Source organism: Fusarium solani (assembly GCF_023522795.1).
Source record: "Fusarium solani strain SB1 chromosome Unknown bctg00000012, whole genome shotgun sequence".
Lineage (NCBI taxonomy): Eukaryota > Fungi > Ascomycota > Sordariomycetes > Hypocreales > Nectriaceae > Fusarium > Fusarium solani.
The window spans coordinates 2,109,994-2,120,245 of NW_027072146.1; positions in this window are offsets into that span (position 1 = coordinate 2,109,994).

The following is a 10,252-nucleotide window of genomic DNA, read 5'->3' on the forward strand; positions in this document are numbered from 1 at the left end:
ACCGCCTCTAGTATTAAGCTATAAGATTATAATAAAAATTCTATGATTTATAGCTTATCCCGTCCTCTAATAAAATAACTAGCACTATCTTATATTTTATATATCCTCTCTTATACCTTTTTCTTACTTAACTCCTATATAGGAATAAGAGGAGATCCTAGGGCTTATAATAGGGCCTAGGAATATAGATAAGAATAGTATCCTTAGGTTTTAAGGCTAACTTACTAAGTTAAGGCAGAGGTATTATCGCTTAATTACCTATTAATAACTTAGTCTTAGAAGTAATTATATTAATAGTAGAAGTATATAATATTATTTCTTAGATTAGAATATTATAGCGATTATAGCTATATTATAGCTATTCTAAGCTATAAAGATTAACTAAAAGGAAAGATATTAACTTAATTATGCCTTAAGAAATAAGCTTAATATTAAGGGTTTTAAGATAATTATAGAGAGGAGGTATAAAATAGAAGTATTAATAGCTAGTTAAAATAATAAAGTTTATATCCTTATAAGTAAGGTTATAATAGGATCTTAGTAGCTGAGGAGAAGGGTAAGAAGTTTTTAAGTAAAAGATCTTTCTTATTATATATTAGTTATCACAACTATAACATATGCTAGGCAGAAAAGCCCAGTAGAATTACCTAACTAAGCAAGGGACTAAAGGGACTAAGCTTCGCTCCTATTAGTCTATAAACTAACAGCTAGAAACATCAGTCCTACCCTAGACCAAACTCCTTAAATATTAGTCTAAGGGTTAACTCTAAGTATATAAAATATATTTATTAATACTCTCTTATATATTAGCTACCTTAGTTATTAATATAACTTAGTTATATTTAATACCTTTAAGTATATTACTATATATAACTTATATATTACTTAAAATAATACTAATATCCCCTCTATAAGTATAAACTAATATAACTAGTTTATTTCCTTAGGACTTATATCACGGCCAAATAGTAAACCAGGCGGTCTAGCATAGTAGAACCCCACTATATGACTAGTCCACTATAAGAGTAAGTGGGACCTATTATAGAAGGAGTAAGCACTCTTATGCAATACTTACTCCTAATAACCTTATCTAAGTAAGTAAGTAAATACTATAGGCTTCCTACCGGTAAGCACTTTAAGTATATAAGATATACTTATTATACTTTCTTATATAATAGTTACCTTAGCTATTAATATAACTTAGTTATACTTAATACCTTTAAGTATATTACTAGATATAATACCTCCTTATTTAAGTATAGCGCGACTAATCTTTCTATTAATATAAACCTAGTATAATTAGTTTATCTCTTAGAAATATATATAATTATTATATATTAATAGCTCTTATTTAATAAATTACTTATATTACCTTAAATAATATTAAATATAATAGCTACTTAGGTAACTCCCGCGAATAACTACTAATAGGTCTTACCTATTAATTACTTACCTATTATACCCGCTTAAGCTGCTCTAACTAATAAGGAGATAAAAGATGGGGATAGCTTAGATAAAGAAGAAAATAAATAACTTTAAGCTTAGATTACTGCTATAAGCACTAAAATAGATATTATGCGTGAATTTATTAAAAGAATAAGTAAAACCTAGTGCGCTTAAAATATAGAATACTTAGATAATATCTAGAATATTAGTAATATAGCGGCTATTACTATAAATAAAAGAGATATAAGAGAAATCCTAAAGCTAAACCCTTTAGAACCCTTTAATAAAATTACCTATAAGCTACTAATATTCTTTATTTAGCTAAGGACATTTATAATATATTACCTAATATAATTTACCTTACTTATTAGTAAGGTTTAATACGCTATAAGAAGACTTAAGAATTACGCTACTATATAGTTTAAACCTATTATAAGGGAGTACCTTATAGCCTTAGCTAGCTAATATTTGCCTTATACCTATTACCTCTACTTAGACTATAAAGCCTTTAAGGTAGTATTTTAATAAGCCTTTAAAACTATTAATAAAAAAGTATAAACTAAAAAAGAAATTAAGGCACTTTAATAGACTTAATTTATCTTAAAGTATAAAATAAAGTACCTCTAATTAGCTTTAAAGCTTAATTAAAATTAAAAACCCTTAATATCTTTTTTCTTTAATAAACTTAAGAAAAAAATATAATTAAAACTCTATAAAAAAGAATAACTTAATAACTTTATTAAATATATTAATAGGGTAATTAAAATTAATAACTAGTAGTTCTTATAGAAAAAACTCTAAAACCCTAAGTTTAGTAATAATAAAGCTAATAACTTATAGTTTAATATTAACTAAGGTAAGAAAAAGAATAATAATACCTCTTATAGTATTAAAGCTAGCCTTATAGTACTTAGAGCTATATAGAAAGGTAAATAAGACTATCGCGGCCTTAAATACTATTATTACTATAAGATAAATTATATTAAAAAGGTTTATTATAAGAAATAATAAGATATTAAGAAAAGATATTATTAACCTAATTAATAATAATCCCTCCTAGAAGGTAAGAAATATATTAATATAGCTTATTAAGCCTAATAAAAAGATAAAGAACCTTAAATTATAACTTAATTAATTAAGCTTATTATAATATTATAAAGTAAATATAATATACCTAGAAAAAATTAAGATAAATATAAATAAAAACTAAATATAAGAATATCTTATAATTAGGTAAGATACCCTAAGAAGTAGCTAAAGGAAACCTAGGATATATAATAATAACTACTCCTAGAATTAATAAAATAAGGGAACCCTATATTATATATAATAAATAATAAGAAGGTTATTATTATAATTACCTAAAAGCTTAAATAAAAAAAAGAAATAATACTAATAAGATAGAAATAATAGATGCCCTTAATACTAGCTAAGTAAATAAACTATAAGGAAGCTACTATAAAAGGCTTCTATTATAAGAAATAAGTTATAAGATATAATAAATAATTATTATTACTATTTATTATATACCATAGGGATTACTAGTAAGATAACCCTACGCGGTATAATTATAATCTATGCCTATAATATTAAATTAAAGTATTATAAGGATATAATAAAGCCTATAAATAATAAGAATAGATATATAATAATAAAAGACCCTAATAGATAGACTAGCTTATTAGAGTAGATAGCGCTAATACTAATTAAACTAAGTTTAAGCATAAAATAACGAAACTATAAGAGGAGCTATATAAATTATGCACTTAATAATAGAAAGTAAGGAAGAGTAATAAAGAGCTATAAAAGAAAGAAAACTACCCCTAATTATATAATAAAAATAATAACTAATACTAGAATAATCTCTAAGAAAGATATATCTAGACCGCAAGAGAATATATAAATATAGCATATAAATAAGAAATTTATATCTAAGCCTATTATAAGGAACTAATTAAGAACCCACAATACTAAGAAGTATTATTTAACTTATAAAATAATATAAGGATATACCTAATATATAGGGAATACCTTAGTATCTCTTAGATATCTTATTAATACTATTAATATAAGGAATATAAGAAAGAGAAGTAAGAATAAGATTATTTTCTTATTACCTTATTAGGTTAATTAAATAATAAACCTTATATATAATATAAAATAGAAGGCTATTAGATATTCTATTAATAAAATATTATTAGTATTATATATATATAATATAATAAGGATTTATACCGGGCTATCTAGAAATATAATAAACTATCTATAAGGTTAAAGACTAATAAAAGCAAATTAGCTAAGAAGAATAAAGAAAACTAAGTAATATATAATATAAAAAAGATAAAGTAATAAAAGAAAGCTACTAGTAATAATAAGATAGCCTAAAGGATAACTATAACTATGAGGCCTATATAAATAGTAAATATAAATATAATTACCTTAGCTATATTATAGTAATATTAAAAAACTAAAAAGATTACTTATAAAAGGGCTATAAGCAAGAGAATAATAACCTATATTACCTTAAAAGGCCTTATATACTACTAAAGGAAGATTAATATAAAGATATTTTAAAATACTAATATAAGTTAAGGGAGAATAACTATGCGCTTTAATAAATAATAGAATTAAGTAAAATCTATTTAACCTAAGAATAATAAATAAGCCTAAGCTATTATAAAGGTATAAGGCAAAGCCTTATATAATAATTAACCTTAAAGAGAAAATATTTAATTATAATAATAAAATTATTAATAGCGAGATTAATTACTTTAAAGTTTTTATTAAAAAAAAAAACTAAGGAATCTTATTTAATATTATACTTATAGAAGGCTATAACCTAGTACTTAAGTACTTATAGTTATATTAATTTAACTTATATTTTAATTAAAGGACTAGCTAAGTGCTCTCTCTTAATAATAAAATACTCTTTATAATAAATAATAACTTAGAAGATAATATAAGATCTTAAACTTTTATTAAAGATATTAGAGAAGTTAAGTAAAAGTAAATATAAAATACCTCTTTACTTAAAAAGATATAATATAAATATTATAATAAATAAAAATAATAGAATTAGTAAATAATTATATATATTATATAATAATTTTATTAATTAGAAAAAAACCTTAAATAAATTAAGAAAATACTAGAGGAAAAATAACTTAAAAATATATTATTAAAGTATTATATTTATAAGAAACTCTTTATAAAAGAACTTAAAATAAGTTTATTATTATATATATATTATAATTTAGAAATTAAATTTATTAATAAGAAATAACCTAGCTTTAATAAACTTTACTTACTTAATATAATATAATTATTAATATTAAAGAAATATATTAAAGAAATATTATAAAAAGGATATATTAAGAAAAGTAAGTTATTTATTAAATATCTTATTATATTTATCTTAAAAAAAATTAAAAAGCTTTACCTTTATATTAACTTTAAAATACTTAATATTATTATAATTAAAAATTATATATTATTACCTCTTATTAATAAGTTAAAAAATTAACTTTTTAAAATAAAATATTTTATAGCACTTAACCTTAAAAGAGCTTATAATCTTATTTAAATTAAAAAAAAATATAAATAAAAAACCACTTTTTATATTAAGTATAAACTATTTAAGTACCTTATTATGCCTTTTAGACTTATTAATATACTTATTATATTTTAATAAATAATTAATAATATACTATAAGAATATCTAAATATATTTATTATATATTACCTAGATAATATCTTTATCTTCTCTAAAATAAAAAGAAAATATATAAAATATATCTATAAGGTATTATAAATATTATAAGATACTAACTTATTAATAAAACCTAAGAAAAGTAAGTTTTATGCCTTAGAGGTAGAATTTCTTAGATATATTATTTCTTATAATAAGATATATATAGACCCTAAGAAGATTTTAGTAATTAAAGACTAAAAGGAATTAACTAATATTAAGGAAATATAAGCCTTCCTTAGTTTTACTAATTATTATTATAAATTCCTTAAATAATTTAAGAAAATTATAATATTACTAATTAACCTTATAAAGAAAAATAAGATATTTATATTTAAGAATAAAGCGCGAAAAGCCTTTTATATAATTAAAGAACTTATCCTAAGTGAATTAATACTTAAGATATTTAACCTATCTTAATTAATAAAACTTAAGATAAATACCTTAGATTTTATACTTAGAGCTTAAATTAGGTAATAAGATAATAAAAGACTTTTATACCTAATTATATTTTATTCCTATAAGCTATATAAAGTAAAACTTAATTACTTTATTTATAATAAAGAATTCCTTATAATTATTAATACTTTTAAGAAATTCTAATATTATCTCCTCGGAAGTAAATACTAAATTAAGATATATATAGATTATAAAAATATTATTTATTTTATAAAAATATAAAAACTTAGTAAATAATAATTATAATATATTAAATACCTCTTAGAATTTAATTATATTATTATCTATATTAAAGAAATAAAGAATAATTAAGCTAATATTATTAGCTAATAACCTAACTTAGATACTAGAAAGATTAAAGCTAAAAAATAACTTTTATATTTTACCCTAGAGGGATACCTTAAATAGAAGTTTATTAAGCAAATATAGAAACTAATACCCCTATTAGAGTACCTTAAGCTTATTAAGAATTATAAAAAATAAATTATTAATTTTATTAATTATATATAAGGATATAATTATTAAGAAGATAGACTTCTTACTTTTAAAAGAAAAATTACTATACTTAATAAAGTTTTTAGATAAATCTTTAACTACTATTATAATTAATTTCCTTATAATAAGAACTACTAATTAATATTTAAAGCTATAAATTAGATTTATAATAATTACTTATTTAAGGAATAAATCTAAGGCAAAATCTAATACTACCTAGAATATAAAAACTATAAAAAACCTAAAATCTATAAATAAGATAGAGTTATAAGGATACCTTATTAAGTCAATAAAGTAACTTATATAATAAAATATGGTAATCTACTCTTATAATAAATCCTAGAATATAATAAATAACTCTTAGATAATAAAAAAATAAATAAGCTATAAATACTAAATAAGCTATAATATAACCTTATACGCGAAATCTATAGCTATTAGCTATATAGATATTAAGGAATTAATAAAACCCTAAAATAAGTTAAAATAATATTTATTTTCCCTAGGATAAAAAAGATTATCTTAATAATTATTAATTAATATAACTTTTATATAAAAACTAAGGCATAATACTATAAACCCTATAAAAAACTATAACTATTCTTAGTTATATAATAACTATAGGATTTTATTACTATAAACTTTATTACTAAATTACCCCTATTAAAAGAATTAACTATTAAAAACTTCTATAATAATATTCTTATTATTATAGATAGACTTATAAAATTTTCTTATTTTATACCTTATAAAGAATTAATAATAATAAAAGAATTTACTTACCTTTTTTACTTCTATATCACTAAGATATATAGGATACTACTTAAGATTATTATAGATAAAGGACTCTTATTTATATCTAAATTCTAATAAAGCCTTATAGGATACTTAGGGATTAACTATAAACTCTTTACTATATACTATAAGGAGATAAATAAATAAACTAAATATATAAATTAATTATTAAAATAATACCTTTAATGCTATATTAACTATAAATAAACTAATTAGGTTAAAAAGCTATTAGCTATATAGCTAGCCTATAATATAGCTATAAATAAAAGCATAAAGATTATATTAGCTTATATTAATTTTAGATTTATACTAAATATATATTATTAAATATAAGATATTATTATTAACCCTAAGGTAATCCTTATTAGTAACTAATTAAAAAACCTATATAAAGAAATAAAAATAAAACTTAAATTTATTAGGAATAAAATAATAAACTATACTAATAAGAAAAGAATTAAGGGACTAATCTTCTTAGAGAGAAATATAATTTACCTCGTAATAAAAAATATTAAAATAAAATAATAAAATAAAAAACTTAATTATAAATATATTAAACCTTATTAAATTAAGTAAAAAATCTTAAAATATAACTATAAACTAGACTTATTACCTAAGGTTAAGCTCTATCTAATCTTTTATATCTTATTACTTAAATTAATAAAAAATACTATTTAAGTAAAAATAAGTAATAAGCTAGAAATAGAGATTAATAAACTAGAAGAATATATTATAAAAATTATCCTTAATATAAATAAAATTAATAATAAAATAATATATTTTATTAAATAAAAAAACTACTTAGACTTAGAAAATATATAAGAGTCCTTAGAATACCTTACTAGTATATAATGCCTTCTAAAGGATTTCTACTAATAGCTTTAAAGGAAGATAAGGAAAAATTATTTAAACCTAATAAGCTCTAGTTAATAAGATTAGAATATACTAGAGACTATATATCTACTATAGCCTTAGACTCTATTAATGCCTCTAGCTTATCTAAGTTATTTATTAACTTAAGGTTTTAATAAGTTAACTTAGTCCCTTTTAAAATTAGGGAATAATACTAAGTATATAAATAAGATAAATAAGCTAAAAACTCTTTTAGCTCTTACTAATAAGCTAATAACTCCCTCTATACCTATGCTAAGGACTTATACTAAGACTAAAGAAACTCCTTTATAGCTAGCTCCTTAGTATTAATATACTTTGCCTTAGAAATAATCCTTAATACTAGAAAATTAGCTATTACTTAATTAATAGTCATAAGAAATATATATAAGAATTTAAAGGGACCCCTATTATATCATAAGGATAACCTAAATAAATATATAAACCATACTTCTTACTACTCTTAATTATCTTATAAATAGCTCTATAAGCCTAATAATAAGTATAAGGCATTACTTTAAAACTAGTATACTTAATAAATTCCATAAAAATATAATAATAATAAGTTAAATTAGTAATTTTAATATTATTAGATTTCTTTTATTTTTTAAAAATATAGCTAAATATTATATTAAAATATATTAATAGAAATTAAGGAAATAAGATAAAGAAACTAATTAAATTAAGAATAGTAATTACTTATATAGCCTTAAGGATAAGACTAATAGAGGGGAGATATTATATTATAGCTAAATAATAGACTAGGCGGTCTAGCATAATAAAACCCTATTATATAACTAATCCGCTATAAGAGTAAGTAAGACTTATTATAGAAAGAGTAAGTACTCTTATATAATACTTACTCTTAATAACCTTATCTAAGTAAGTAAATAAATACTATGGGCTTCTTATTAGTAAGTATTTTAAGTATATAAGATACGCTTATTATACTTTCTTATATAATAGCTACCTTAGCTATTAATATAACTTAGTTATATTTAATACCTTTAAGTATATTACTAGATATAATACCCCCTTATTTAAGTATAGCGCGATTAGTCTTTCTACTAATATAAACCTAGTATAACTAGTTTATCCCTTAGGAATATATATAATTATTATAACTTATATAATTATTATAAATTACCTTAATTAATAAAATAAAAATAATACTTTAGTACTATAAAGCTTTAATATATAATATATATTTATATTTACTTTTTTATATATTAGCTACCTTAGCTATTAAGATAACTTAGTTATATTTAATACCTTTAAGTATATTACTAGATATAACTTATACCTTACTTAAGATAATATTAATATCCCCTCTGCTAATATATATTAATATAACTAGTTTATCCCCCTTAGGACTTATATAATTATTATACTAGGCATAGCTAATATAATATTTCTTTAATAAAGAGATTATTAAGCTAATTAGTATTTTTATAATTCCTACTAGGTATAATAATAAGATAAATTATATAAATCGAGGTAATTAATTAAGGTTATATTATAGCTATAATTACCTTATTTACTAAGGCGCTTAATAGGCCCTAACTTAGTATTTCCTTTTAGAGGTTATACTTATAAATAGCTATACTTTTTACCTTTATAAGTAACTAAGTTAAAAGAAATATATAAGTTAGGTTAAGTAATATAAATAGCTTTATAATAATATTTTTAAGACTTTTTATTATAATAATTAGTTATAATAAAGGATTTAAGCTTAAGATAAATTTATACTAAGTTAGGGGAAAAGGGTGCTAAGCCACTTTGGGCCATTAGGCAAATTCCTATATATAGAAAGAGTCAGAGGCCAAGATGCCTCCAACCATTATCATCATTATCGGCACGGTCAATAAGAAATGAGTAGCTTTTGGGCTCTTTCTCTAGCCAGATTTTCATTGCTATTAATTAATTATTTGCCCCTATTATCTTATATTGTATTTACCTCACCGAGAAGTATATGAGATCTCTCTTTGAAGGTCCCTAAGAAAAAGTTAAAGAGCGTTTAGATTAGGCTATAATTAGAGTGTTTTATTTCCCTAATAAAATACCTATTTAATAATATAATTGTATCTCAAGAGGGAAAGAATTAAACTATATTCCTTATTAGGGCCTTTAAGTTAAGGAGGTTAGGTTAAAAAGTTTTAAAAAAAAAGCCTTTAATAGGTATAAGCAGTAATAAAAGGAGGCTAAGGCGGCCGCGGTAATTATAAAAGGGATGCGATAAGTGCGATATGGCGATTTATAACTCAAAGGATTATTAGGACTTCTACTATAGGCTAATTTAGTTAGGGAGGAGATATACTTTTTATTTGCGCTATTTTAATTAAGTCGACCCCCCTATCGTGACTATGTTAGAGGTTTATAATAGTTGATAGGATAGGGTTTTATATAAACTTTCGACTA